Genomic DNA, 15,355 nt, shown 5'->3' on the forward strand with positions numbered 1-15,355 from the left:
CAGACCAGTGGGGTTGGATAGAGAATTTCATCTACTTTTACAAAAAATTGGAATCACCCACATTGGATTTGTAGATTTGTTTTTATTGAATTTTGAATGAGGCATCAATATTATATTTAGACTGAAAAGAATAATTTGAATTTGAATTAAACGGGCTAGGCGGGAAAGCTAAACGGGCCAGAGAGAGAAAAAGAAGAGGGCCAGCCCAGCAGCGCGTCTCGCACGCGTGGGCTGCCTGACAGTGGGTCCCGCTGTCAGCGGCACTTAACCCACCCGAATCGGTACGCAGCGCATAGCCGCAGGATTAGAATAGGATCAGACGACCGAAGCTCGTCGTCGCCGACGGCGAGTTCCAAACCTAACCATGGCGGCAGAGGGGGGTCAGAGGGCTCACCGGTGGCTGGCGATGGTCGGGGTTAACGGTGCTCGACGTTCCAGACGATGAGGAAGCCAACGGTGGTCGCAACAGCTCCGGGGGTGGACGGAATCGTCGACTTCTTCTCGTGATCGCTCTCGGCGGAACTCCTTCAAGCAATTGGGGCGGTGTGATCTAAATTGGGACGAGGGAGTGATTTGGGAGGGTCAGTGAGAAGAGGGAAGGAGATTGGTGTGCTCGTAATGCTTGGGGAGGGGCTCCTTTTATAGGCTTGGCGAGCAACTCGCCGGAGGTCACGGGAGTGGACGGTGAGGTGGTGCTATGGGCGGTGAGAGGCATGGGCGAGGACGCGGTGCTGTTCAGGACGTCACGAAGATCATCACGCGCGTCATCGCACGGAGAATGGGGGTCAAACGCAGTCGTGAGCTCATCGTGTCCGGCGGTACTGTGGCGGAGGTCGGTGACGAGGACGACGGCGACAGGGCACGGGAGAGAGAGAGGGAGCGTGTGTAGGAGGTAGCTGGTGTCGTGGCGACTCTCGGGGAAGAAGCGGAGGTCAAGGGGAGGACGGAGGCGACGGGGCGATGACGTGCTCTGCCGTGCCCGTGGACGTGGCCATGCACGCTTTGGCTTGCTTGGGTGTCGTGGTCATGTCCTGTGCTGGCCAGGGCAGGGCTTATCTTCGTCCTTGGCTAGTACTGGCAGAGTCAGGGGAGTGAGGCAAGCCTATTTGACATGGTTGGTGAGGCTAGAGAGGAGTGGAGAGAGGGTTGACATGGGGAGTGGCATGAGTGCCACGGCATGGCCATGTCTTGGTCATGATCGTCACAGCACAATGGTGCAAGTGCTTGGCATTGTCCAAGGGGTTCAAGAGGAAGCTAATGATGACATAAGGATTGATGGTTGAGGCTAATACACACTGGTTAATAGCATGTATGGTCATCTCTGAATCATGCACACCAAGTGCTCGACACAATGGCCGCAAGAACTTTTATTTTGATTTTTTCCAAAAAATTTCTTGGGTGTGATTCAAATAATGTTTGGCATCCCCTGGTGGCCTTGGTTTGCAAAGTGGGTTTGGTTTGATGAAAATCAAATCTGGTATGATCTTAAATCTGATTCAATGTTGCCACTTTGCATGTTGTTTATAAGAGTTTGAGAATGATTCAGCAAGGTTGGCAAACTACAATATGATCACCTTGGTGTGTTCTTGGATGAGGAGCAAAAGAGATGAGAAAGTTTAGTTTAGAAATTGTTTAATACAGGGGCTCAAAGTAGGTACCTCGATATAATGTGTCAAAGTAACCATTATCTTATGTGAGTTGATTTTTGGTTTTCTTTTCATTTGTTTTCTTTTCTTTGATTCAAATGCTATTTTTTTGGGTTTGTTAAGGTTTTCAAACCATCTACACAAAGTAAACATGGCCTAGGTGAAGATTTGCACAAGTGGTCCTAGTCTCATATGTGATGCTATTTTTATTTTATTTTCTTTTTTGATTTGTTTCTCTTTGATCCCAATATGCATGGTTTAGGGTTTATAAGCATTGTTAAACACTTCAAACAAACATCACGGCAATATCACACATACATGCATTAACACTATGCAACACACTTTGAATTAAACCAAATTTTTGTTGGCTCCAAAATTTGGAATAAGGGAAATTCATTTTCTTCTTTGTTTTAAAATTTGGGATGTTACAAACCTTCCCCTTAAAAAAAATCTCGTCCCGAGATTTAAGAAAAGTTAGGAACCTAAGAGATATTGGGCAAATGGGTTAACAGGATAACATACCCTACATGGCATTGGGTGCTTCCTGGGCTTCTGTTGCACTCATGCGATAGAGACGGCCGTTGCGGTTGTTCGGGTTCCTTCCAGTTGAGACACGGCGCTGTTGTTGGGCAGGTCCAGCGGTATTGGGGGCAGTCTTCATCAGTTTCTTGGGGCACTCATTGGAGTAATGACCAGTAACTCCACATTCACAGCAGGTCACTGTTGACTTGTCCTTTGGGGCAATGGGTACATAATTGCTTCCAGTCCTTGGGGCAGTGTTGTTGTTGTTGCTGTTGTTGCTGTTGGTGCTGTTGTTGCTGTTGGTGCTGTAACTCCACATTCACAGCAGGTCACTGTTGACTTGTCCTTTGGGGCAATGGGTACATAATTGCTTCCAGTCCTTGGGGCAGTGTTGTTGTTGTTGTTGTTGTTGTTGTTGTTGTTGTTGTTGTTGTTGTTGTTGTTGTTGTTGTTGTTGTTGTTGTTGTTGTTGTTGTTGTTGTTGTTGTTGTTGTTGTTGTTGTTGTTGTTGTTGTTGTTGTTGTTGTTGTTGTTGTTGTTGTTGTTGTTGTTGTTGTTGTTGTTGTTGTTGTTGTTGTTGTTGTTGTTGTTGTTGTTGTTGTTGTTGTTGTTGTTGTTGTTGTTGTTGTTGTTGTTGTTGTTGTTGTTGTTGTTGTTGTTGTTGTTGTTGTTGTTGTTGTTGTTGTTGTTGTTGTTGTTGTTGTTGTTGTTGTTGTTGTTGTTGTTGTTGTTGTTGTTGTTGTTGTTGTTGTTGTTGTTGTTGTTGTTGTTGTTGTTGTTGTTGTTGTTGTTGTTGTTGTTGTTGTTGTTGTTGTTGTTGTTGTTGTTGTTGTTGTTGTTGTTGTTGTTGTTGTTGTTGTTGTTGTTGTTGTTGTTGTTGTTGTTGTTGTTGTTGTTGTTGTTGTTGTTGTTGTTGTTGTTGTTGTTGTTGTTGTTGTTGTTGTTGTTGTTGTTGTTGTTGTTGTTGTTGTTGTTGTTGTTGTTGTTGTTGTTGTTGTTGTTGTTGTTGTTGTTGTTGTTGTTGTTGTTGTTGTTGTTGTTGTTGTTGTTGTTGTTGTTGTTGTTGTTGTTGTTGTTGTTGTTGTTGTTGTTGTTGTTGTTGTTGTTGTTGTTGTTGTTGTTGTTGTTGTTGTTGTTGTTGTTGTTGGTTGTTGGTTGTTGTTGTTGTTGTTGTTGTTGTTGTTGTTGTTGTTGTTGTTGTTGTTGTTGTTGTTGTTGTTGTTGTTGTTGTTGTTGTTGTTGTTGTTGTTGTTGTTGTTGTTGTTGTTGTTGTTGTTGTTGTTGTTGTTGTTGTTGTTGTTGTTGTTGTTGTTGTTGTTGTTGTTGTTGTTGTTGTTGTTGTTGTTGTTGTTGTTGTTGTTGTTGTTGTTGTTGTTGTTGTTGTTGTTGTTGTTGTTGTTGTTGTTGTTGTTGTTGTTGTTGTTGTTGTTGTTGTTGTTGTTGTTGTTGTTGTTGTTGTTGTCTCTTCATCACCATGATCGCCTCCGGATCGATGTGTGAGTAGTTCACCCTGGACTATGGGTCCATAGCAGTAGCTAGATGGTTGTCTTCTCCTCATTGTGCTATCATGTTAGATCTTGTGAGCTGCCTATCATGATCAAGATCATCTATTTGTAATGCTACATGTTGTGTTTGTTAGGATCCGATGAATATGGAATACTATGTCAAGTTGATTATCAATCTATCATATATGTGTTGTTTATGTTCTTGCATGCTCTCCGTTGCTAGTAGAGGCTCGGCCAAGTTGATACTTGTGACTCCAAGAGGGAGTATTTATGCTCGATAGTGGGTTCATGCCTCCATTGAATGCGGGACGATGACGAGAAAGTTCTAAGGTTGTGGATGTGCTCGTTGCCACTAGGGATAAAACACCAATGCTTTGTCTAAGGATATTTGTGTTGATTACATTACGCACCATACTTAATGCAATTGTCTGTTGTTTGCAACTTAATACCGGAAGGGTTCGGATGATAACCTCGAAGGTGGACTTTTAGGCATAGATGCATGTCCGGATAGCGGTCTATGTACTTTGTTGTAATGCCCTGATTAAATCTCATAGTAGTCATCGTGATATATGTATGTGCATTGTTATGCCTTCTTTATTTGTCAATTGCCCAACTGTAATTTGTTCACCCAACGTGCCATTTATCTTATGGGAGAGACACCACTAGTGAACTCGTGGACCCCGGTCCATTCTTTACATCCGAAATACAATCTACCGCAAACTCGTTCTTTACTCTGTTCTTCGCAAACAAACATCATCTTCCACACTATACATTTAATCCTTTGTTTACAGCAAGCCGGTGAGATTGACAACCTCACCGTTACGTTGGGGCAAAGTACTTTGATTGTGTTGTGCAGGTTCCACGTTGGCGCCGGAATCCCCGGTGTTGCACCGCACTCACACTCCGCCACCAACAACCTTCACGTGCTCCTTGACTCCTACTGGTTCGATAACCTTGGTTTCTTACTGAGGGAAAACTTGTTGCTGTACGCATCACACCTTCCTCTTGGGGTTCCCAACGGACGTGTGTCTTACACGCCATCAAGCACTTTTTCTGGCGCCGTTGCCGGGGAGATCAAGACACGCTGCGAGGGGAGTCTCCCACATCCAATCTCTTTACTTTGTTTTTGTCTTGCTTTACTTTACTTTATTTACTGCTTTGTTTGTTCTCTATATCAAAAATACAAAAAAATTAGTTGCTAGATTTACTTTATTTTTTGTCTTGTTCTCCATATTAAAAACACAAAAAAATTAGTTACTTGCATTTACCTTTTGTTTATTTCATCATGTTTCCTCCTAAATACACTCTAAAAGACATACCGGTAGGACGAGGGTCTATCATTGGAAGAGATAATATAGAAGCATTTTTCACCCATGTTAGTATGGATGAAGATTTTGAAGATACACCCTTGGTAAAAGTTGCTCCTACTTATGAGAGTGCTATCTTGCTGTTTAATACACATGTTGGAAACTAGATTTGTTAATCTCAATCCTATAATTCAACATATGTTACTTACACTATCCGATATGGAAAGGGGAGAAAAGAGAAATTTTGTTTTAAAAGTCCTTCTTAGAGAATTTGAAGATATAGCTAAGGAACCTAGAAAAAAGTTTTTATTAAGCATAAGAGGCTTGGTTTGTTCACCAATTTCGCAAAAACACTTGAAAAGATGGACATGGATAGAATAAAGTACACTGATAATGTCAATGATGGGGGGGGGGGGAGATTAAAGTACCGATACCTAGTAAGCTCCTAGGAATGCATGAAGCTCTAGAAAATAACTATGGTTGGCTTGTTCCTGAAAATTTGTTTGATGAGAATAGCAAGCCTAAGAGTGAGGAAAAAGGGGCCTCTGAAACTTACATAGATAAGATACAATGCATAGTTGAGAAAACTCCAAACCCCTCTGTTGATGCTTCATCTCTTGATAATACTTGATTCACACTTTCCGCGCCTAGCTGAAAGGCGTTAAAGAAAGCGCTTATGGGAGACAACCCATTATTTTACTTCTGCACTTTTGTTTTATATTTGAGTCTTCGAAGTTGTTACTACTTAGCAACCTCTCCTTATCTTTATTTTATTGCATTGTTGTGCCAAGTAAAGTCTTTGATAGTAAAGTCAATACTAGATTTGGATTACTGCGCAGAAACAGATTTCTTACTGTCACGAAATTGAGCAGCCCCTTCTGTAGGTAATTTATAAAAATCTGCCAATTTACGAGCGTGATCCTCAGATATGTACGCAACTTTCATTCAATTTGAGAATTTTTATCTGAGCAAGTTAAGTGCCCCAGAAAAATTCGTCTTTACGGACTGTTCGTTTTGACAGATTCTGCCTTTTATTTCGCATTGCCTCGTTTTGCTATGTTTGATGGATTTCTTTGTTCCATTAACTTTCAGTAGCTTTGTGCAATGTCCAGAAGTGTTAAGAATGATTGTGTCACCTCTGAATATGTGAATTTTTGATTATGCACTAACCCTCTAATGAGTTTGTTTTGAGTTTGGTGTGGAGGAAGTTTTCAAGGATCAAGAGAGGAGGATGATACAATACGATCAAGAAGAGTGAAAACTCTAAGCTTGGGGATGCCCCGTGGTTCATCCCCGCATATTTCAAGAAGACCCAAGGCATCCCCTTCTTCATCGACAACTTATCGGGTCACCTCTAGTGAAACTATATTTTTATTCCGTCACATCTTATGTGCTTTACTTGGAGCGTCTGTTTGTTTTTGTTTTTGTTTTTGTTTGAATAAAATCGGATCCTAGCATTCCTTGTTTGGGAGAGAGACACGCTCCGCTGTTTCGTATGAACACATATGTTCTTAGCTATACTTTTAATGTTCATGGCGAAGGTTGAAACTGCTTTGTTCATTGTTATATGGTTGGAAACGGGAAATGCTTCATGTGGTAATTGGTATAATGTCTTGAATAATTTGATACTTGGCAATTGTTGTGCTCATATAGATCATGTTTAAGCTCTTGCATCATGTACTTTGCACCTATTAATGAAGAACTACATAGAGCTTGTTAAAATTTGGTTTGCATGATTAGTTTCTTTAGAATCTAGATATTTTCTGGTAAAGGTGTTTGAACAACAAGGAGACAACGTAGAGTCTTATAATGCTTGCAATATGTTCTTATGTAACTTTTGCTGTACCGTTTTATACTTGAGTTTGCTTCAAACAACCTTGCTAGCCTAGCCTTGTATTGAGAGGAATTCTTCTCGTGCATCCGAAACCTTGAGCCAAAAACTATGGCATTTGTGTCCACCATACCTACCTACTACATGGTATTTCTCTGCCATTCCAAAGTAAATTACTTGAGTGCTACCTTTAAAATTCTATTCTTTGCCTTTGCAATATATAGCTCATGGGAAAATAGCCTTAAAAACTACTGTCGTGAAGAATATGTAGCTATGTATCTTATTTCTTATAAGTTGCTTGTTGAGCGGTAACCATGCTTCTGGGGACGCCACCAACTATTCACCTTTGTTGAATATCATGTGAGTTGCTATGCATGTTCGTCTTGTCTGAAGTAAGGTTGATTTATCATGATCAAATGGTTTGAGTATGCATATTGTTAGAGAAGAACATTGGGCCGCTAACTAAAGCCATGATCCATGGTGGAAGTTTCAGTTGGACAATTAATCCTCAATCTCTTATGAGACTATTATCTCGTTGTTGAATGCTTATGCATTAAAGAGGAGTCCATTATCACGTTGTCTATGTTGTCCCGGGATGGATGTCTAAGTTGAGAATAATCAAAAACGAGAAATCAAATGCTATCTTTCTCCTTAGACCTTTGTACAGAGCGGCATAGAGGTACCCCTTTGTGACACTTGGTTGAAACATATGTTATGCAATGATAATCCATGTAAATCCAAGCTAATTAGGACAAGGTGCGAGCACTATTGGTAATCTATGCATGAGGCTTGCAACTTATAAGATATCTTATACATAACACATATGATTTATTACTACCGTTGACAAAATTGTTTCTATGTTTTCAAAATGAAAAGCTCTAGCACAAAAATAGTAATCCATGCTTCCTCTCGCGAAGGGCCTTTCTTCTACTTTATTGTTGAGTCAGTTTACCTACTTCTTTCTATCTTAGAAGCAAACACTTGTGTGAACTGTGCACATTGATTCTTACATGTTTACCTATTGCACTTGTTATATTACTTTGTGTTGACAATTATCCATGAGATATACATGTTGAAGTTGAAAGCAACTGCTGAAACTTATATCTTCCTTTGTGTTGCTTCAAAGCTTTCTACTAAGAATCTATTGCTTTAATTATGAGTTAACTCTTATGCGAGTCTTATTGATGCTTGTCTTGAAAGTACTATTCATGAAAAGTCTTTGCTATATGATTCAGTTGTTTACTCATTGTCTTCACCATTGCTTCGAATCGCTGCATTCATCTCATATGCTTTACAATAGTATTGATCAAGATTATGATAGCATGTCACTTCAGAAATTATCCTTGTTATCGTTTACCTACTCGAGGGCAGTAGGAACTAAGCTTGGGGATGCTTGATACGTCCCAAACGTATCCATAATTTCTTATGTTCCATGCTACTTTTATGATGATACTCACATGTTTTACACACACTTTATGTCATTATTATGCATTTTCCGGCACTAACCTATTGACGAGATGCCGAAGAGCCGATTGTTGTTTTCTGCTGTTTTTGGTTTCGGAAATCCTACAAAGGAAATATTCTCGGAATTGGACGAAATCAACGCCTGTGGTCTTATTTTTCCACGAAGCTTCCGGAAGACCGAGGAGATACGAAGTGGGGCCACGGGGCGCCGACACCATAAGGCGGCGCGGCCAGGGTGGGCCCCGCGCCGCCCTGTGGTGTGGGACCCCCGTGCCTCCTCCGACTCCGCCCTTCCGCCTACTTAAAGCCTTCGTCGCGAAAACCCCAGTACCGAGAGCCACGATACGGAAAACCTTCCAGAGACGCCGCCGCTGCCAATCCCATCACGGGGGATTCAAGAGATCGCCTCCGGCACCCTGCCGGAGAGGGGAATCTTCTCCCGGAGGTCTCTTCATCACCATGATCGCCTCCGGATCGATGTGTGAGTAGTTCACCCCTGGACTATGGGTCCATAGCAGTAGCTAGATGGTTGTCTTCTACTCATTGTGCTATCATGTTAGATCTTGTGAGCTGCCTATCATGATCAAGATCATCTATTTGTAATGCTACATGTTGTGTTTGTTGAGATCCGATGAATATGGAATACTATGTCAAGTTGATTATCAATCTATCATATATGTGTTGTTTATGTTCTTGCATGCTCTCCGTTGCTAGTAGAGGCTCCGGCCAAGTTGATACTTGTGACTCCAAGAGGGAGTATTTATGCTCGATAGTGGGTTCATGCCTCCATTGAATGCGGGACGATGTGAGAAAGTTCTAAGGTTGTGGATGTGTCTGTTGCCACTAGGGATAAAACATCAATGCTTTCTCTAAGGATATTTGTGTTGATTACATTACGCACCATACTTAATGCAATTGTCCGTTGTTTGCAACTTAATACCGGAAGGGGTTCGGATGATAACCTCGAAGGTGGACTTTCTAGGCATAGATGCATGCTCGGATAGCGGTCTATGTACTTTGTTGTAATGCCCCGATTAAATCTCATAGTAGTCATCGTGATATATGTATGTGCATTGTTATGCCTTCTTTATTTGTCAATTGCCCAATCGTAATTTGTTCACCCAACGTGCCATTTATCTTATGGGAGAGACACCACTAGTGAACTGTGGACCCCGGTCCATTCTTTACATCTGAAATACAACCTCATCGCAAACTCGTTTCTTACTCGTTCTTCGCAAACAAACATCATCTTCCACACTATACATTTAATCCTTTGTTTACAGCAAGCCGGTGAGATTGACAACCTCACTGTTACGTTGGGGCAAAGTACTTTGATTGTGGTGTGCAGTTCCACGTTGGCGCCGGAATCCCTGGTGTTGCGCCGCACTACACTCCGCCACCAACAACCTTCACGTGCTCCTTGACTCCTACTGGTTCGATAACCTTGGTTTCTTACTGAGGGAAAACTTGCTGCTGTACGCATCACACCTTCCTCTTGGGGTTCCCAACGGACGTGTGTCTTACACGCCATCAGTCCTCCATTGGGGTTGATGAAGTTTGGACGGAACGTCGAAATAGGTGGCTTGTTGGGTCTTGGTGCAAATCCTGCAGGTGAACTGGTGCGGTACTTATGTGCATTGTTGGGTCCATTCTAGTGCATCATACGGCGCTTGCGGTTCTCATTGGCCTGGTGGAGCTTTCCTTCCATTTGGATAGCAGAGTCAACTTGGGCTTCCAGGTCAGCAAACGGAATATTCACTAGCACTGTCTGCATCTCATCATGCAGTCCATTCAGAAATCTTTCTTTCTTCTTCTCATTGGTGTCGGTCTCATCCGGGGCGTACCTAGACAGAGTAAGGAATCTGTCACGGTATTCCACCACGGACATCCTTCCTTGTTTGAGTTCGCGGAACTCGTCCCTCATCTTCTTGATCGGACCGGTGGCACATGGTATCCGCTGAACTTGAGCTTGAAGTCCTCCCAAGTCATCATTTGTCCCAGGCATTCATTGCACGGGCACCGTTCCACCGAGCTCGGCAGGTCCTGACAGATAGTGGGTGGCAAACAACACCTTCTCGGCAGCTTCAACTCCTGCAACTTCCAGGTTGTTCTCCATTGATTGGAGCTAGTCATCTGCATCTAAGGGCTCTTCAGTCTTGCTAAACATAGGAGGATTAGTATTCTGGAAGTTCTTCAACTTAGATCCAGGATGATCGTGAGGTCCATGTCCTTGGTTGTTCTGGGCTATATCGTCTGCAGAGCACGACAAGGTTGGCTTGTCGCTCGGCTCTTTCGACTTCTTTATCTCGCCATCATCATTTGTAGCATCTCGCAACATTTCATCTTGGTTGGTGCTGCGGGTTGGAGGGGCCATCTGAACATTTGAGGTAGATCATAAGATAAGAGGGAATTTTCTATGACTTGTTTGGGTAAAGTTTAAAAAGTTTCAAAACTTGAGTAGTGCTGAGGTGGTAAAAACCAACAACACTTTTTCATTCATTTCCAAACAACACATATTACAAACTAACACACCAATGGTTTTAAGAACCATTTCCTCGTTCTACGATACAAATGGGACGGATACAAACTCACGCCTACGCAAGTGTTCTAGTGATACTACTCTTCATCCGGAATGGTGGGTTCTTCGTCTTTATGGGTAATGTGCTTGGCGAAAGGCGCTGGCATTGTCCAACTCCTTGCGGGTCTTGTACAACATGAAGTCCAGGTATGCAACATAATGGTTCATCTCCGGGTGCGGTGGCATGGTTAGTCGCCTTCCCATGGGGTCATGTCTTGGGTAGTAAAAGAAGCGAGTGTTCTTGATCTTGTTCACATTCTGTCCACACAGACGGGCAAGTGCTTCTTGCATGGCTTGGGATATTCCATCCCTCCAATTGTTTCCCCATACAGAAAACCATATGGTTTCCCAAATTGGGCTCCCAGCTTTCCTCTCAGATCTACAGTAGCTTCCCACTGAGGTTGTCTTCCCGACTGATCATTGAGTGGCACTCCAAAGAACTCGGGATACAGGCGTCCTAGATATTCAAGTAGCTGCTCCAAATCCTTATCGAACATTAGGTCTCCTCTGTGGCCAAGCTGATAGAACTCATAGTGGTACTCCATCTGTGAGCAATTAGGATGAGTAAGTTAATGAAGTGATCAAGTGTGCAGAATTTTATGTAGAATTACAAGGAAAAGTAGACCATGGAAGTACTAGTAGCTCTAGTCATGGTTCTAAGCTTCTAGGTTTATTTGCACAAAGCTAGTTTTATTTCATAAACACTTAATAGTCAAAAACTCTTTATTTTTTAAAAAAATTACTCAAGTGGGAACATTAGTGTCATTCCCACAACTCTTGTTGTGGTCAAGTCAAAAGTCACAATTCAAGTTCAAGTCACAAGTCACTAGTCACATATCACATTTTGAAATTGTGTGATGACGGAACAATATGGCCATCCAACCGTCCATGACCACGAGCACGGCTATTCGAATAGTTTAACACTCGCGTAGAGGTCGTACTCTTGTGCCACAACTCTTGATTACACCCGTCAGGGATAGCCCTGAATCATCATAACTCAGTATGCGGATCATCAACCATTAACCTTTCACTTACATACCTAGTATAGGCACCTCCCCTATGAGCTTGGCCTCCTAGTGATGGCAAACCGCCATCCTAGGAACTGCACAGGTCTTGAGTAGGACATTCACCTCTATTTCACGTCATTTCACTTTTCACGGAGGCAGCCTCGGCATAACCCCTATGACGCTTGTTCAGAGGGAACCCATACTAAAATACACAAATTTACAGTTAAAGCCTTGCCCATAAGCAGGTATTGTGGGGGTACTCTAAAATTGAAAAGGTAACGCATCCGAACCCAACCATCAGTTTTTGTCAAATTCACCATGTCATTCAAAAGTCATATTCACCTTCAAAACTCTCAATAGAATGACTCATCATTCCAAGGTTTTCAAAGTCATTTGATTCACAAGTTCCCATCTAGAGTAGTCAATTTTAGTTTTAGCACTAGCAACTAGTCATGAGGGGTGCTAACTAAGGTTTAGCTTTCTAGGCTAAGTTTGAAGCTTTTGTAGTATTCTATTTCTAGATCAATATCAATTATAAGAAAAAGCCTTGGTAAACAAAGTAAAAGATTGCAAGATAAAAACTTGGGCTTGGACAAGTCCTTAAACACAATAGTATTGCAAGAGTATCTTGCAAAGGTATAGCTTGTATTATGGGAGCTTCTATTGGTAATAGCTTGCCTTGAGTGGTACAGTTGTCAAAGTGTTCCTCTTCTTCTTCGTAGAAGACCTCCTCCTCCTCGTAGCCTTCGGTACTAGCGTCTATAAACGGATATGAGGTATACAATCACCAAACAATACTTAAGGAGACTTTTTAGCCATAATGGCTCACACAAGATGATCTATCATCATCACAATCATCACTCAACATCATACTAGGGTTTTCTTTATTTAGTGTTGGGAAAATAATTTCCTCTCATTGAAATTTACTAAGATTTAATATCCTCAAATAATAGAATATGAAATCATGGGGACCAAAGTCACCACTTCATATTTATCCATTTGGGGAAATGATTTAAATGAGATACTACATCTCATACAATTTAAATACTACTTTGGAAAAGATTTAATTTTATCAAGTAATAACATATGAGGTCCTGAAGACTAATGTCATCACCACACATTGAATTTCTTGGGAAAGTGATTTAAATAAGATGGTACATCTCATAGGTTTTAAATACCATTTTTGAAATAATTTAAATGAGCTAGAAATAGCCACATAGCCATTATTTGAATCTAGCCCATGATCATATGAAACAACTATGTCATATTTTTGCATAATCAAAAAGATTTTTTGAAATGTGAATTATGAGAATTGGAATCACCTCAAAATTCATTATGGTTGATTTTTAATAAATGTTTGAATTTTGAAAAGGTACTACCTTGTTATTTTTATTGCAAGTGATCTACAATGAATCAAGGGTTGAGACCAGTGGGGTTGGATAGAGAATTTCATCTACTTTCACAAAAAATTAGAATCACCAACATTGGATTTGTAGATTTGTATTTATTGAATTTTGAATGAGGCATCAGTATTATATTTAGACTGAAAAGAATAATTTGAATTTGAATTAAACGGGCTAGGCGGGAAAGCTAAACGGGCCAGAGAGAGAAAAAGAAGAGGGCTGGCCCAGCAGCGCGTCTCGCACGCGTGGTCTGCCTGAAAGTGGGTCCTGCTGTCAGCGGCACTTAACCCACCCGAATCGGTACGCAGCGAATAGCCGCAGGATTAGAATAGGATCGGACGGCCGAAGCTCGTCGTCACCGACGGCGAGTTCCAAACCTAACCGCGGCGGCAGAGGGGGTCGGAGGGCTCACCGGTGGCCGGCGATGGTCGGGGTTAACGGCGCTCGACGTTGCACACGATGAGGAAGCCAACAATGGTCGCAACATGCTCTAGGGGTGGACGGAATCGTCGGCTTCTTCTGTGATCTGCTCCCGGCGGAACTCCGGCAAGCAATTGGGGCGGTGTGATCTAAATTGGGACGAGGGAGTGATTGGGGAGGGCCAGTGATAAGAGGGAAGGAGATTAGTGTGCTCAGAATGCTTGGGGAGGGGCTCCTTTTATAGGCTTGGCGAGCAACTGCGGGAGGTCACGGGAGCGGACGGTGAGGTGGTGCTACGGGAGGTGAGAGGCATGGGCGAGGATGCGGTGCTGTTCAGGACGTCACGACGATCATCACGCGCGTCATCACACGGAGAATGGTGGTCAAACGCAGTCGTGAGCTCATCGTGTCCGGCGGTAGTGTGGCGGAGGTCGTTGACGAGGACGATGGCGACAGGGCACGAGAGAGAGAGAGGGAGCGTGTCTGGGAGGTAGCTGGTGTCGTGGCGACGCTCGGGGCAGAAGCGGAGGTCAAGGGGAGGACGGAGGCGACGGGGCGATGACGTGCTCTGCCATGCCCGTGGACGTGACCATGCACGCTCTGGCTTGCCTGGGCGTCGTGGGCATGTCCTTTGCTGGCCAGGGCAGGGCTTCTCTCCATCCTTGGCTAGTACTGGCAGAGTCAGGGGAGTGAGGCAAGCCTATTTGACATGGTTGGTGAGGCTAGAGAGGAGTGGAGAGAGGGTTGACATGGGGAGTGGCATGAGGGCCACGGCATGGCCATGTCTTGGTCATGATCGTCACGACACGGTGGTGCAAGTGCTTGGCATTGTCCAAGGGGTTCAAGAGGAAGCTAATGATGACATAAGGAGTGATGGTTGAGGCTAATACACACTCTGGTTAATAGCATGTATGTTCATCTCTGAATCATGCACACCAAGTGCTCGACACAATGACCGCAAGAACTTTTATTTTGAATTTTGCCAAACTTTTTCTTGGGTGTGATTCAAATAATGGCATCCCCTGGTGGCCTTGGTTTGCAAAGTGGGTTTGGTTTGATGAAAATCAAATTTGGTATGATCTTAAATCTGATTCAATGTTGCCACTTTGCATGCTGATTATAAGAGTTTGAGAATGATTCAACAAGGTTGGCAAACTACAATATGATCACCTTGATGTGTTCTTGGATGAGGAGTAAAGAGATGGAAAAGTTTAGTTTAGAAATTGTTTAATACATGGGCTCAAAGTAGGTACCCTGATATAATGTGTCAAAGTAACCATTATCTTATGTGAGTTGATTTTTGGTTTTCTTTTCATTTGTTTTGCTTTTCTTTGATTCAAATGCTATTGTTTTGGGTTTGTTAAGGTTTTCAAACCATCTACACAAAGTAAACATGTCCTAGGTGAAGATTTGCACAAGTGGCCCTAGTCTCATATGTGATGCTATTTTTATTTTCTTTTCTTTTTGCTTTGTTTCTCTTTGATCCCAATAGGAATGGTTTAGGGTTTATAAGCATTGTTAAACACTTCAAACAAACATCATGGCAATATCACACATACATGCATTAACACTATGAAACACACTTTGAATTAAACCAAGTTTTTGTTGGCTCCAAAATTTGGAATAAGGGAAATTCATTTTCTTCTTTGTTTTAAAATTTGGGATGTTACAC

The sequence above is a fragment of the Lolium rigidum genome, chromosome 3 (genome assembly GCF_022539505.1).
Source record: "Lolium rigidum isolate FL_2022 chromosome 3, APGP_CSIRO_Lrig_0.1, whole genome shotgun sequence".
Classification (NCBI taxonomy): Eukaryota; Viridiplantae; Streptophyta; class Magnoliopsida; order Poales; family Poaceae; genus Lolium; species Lolium rigidum.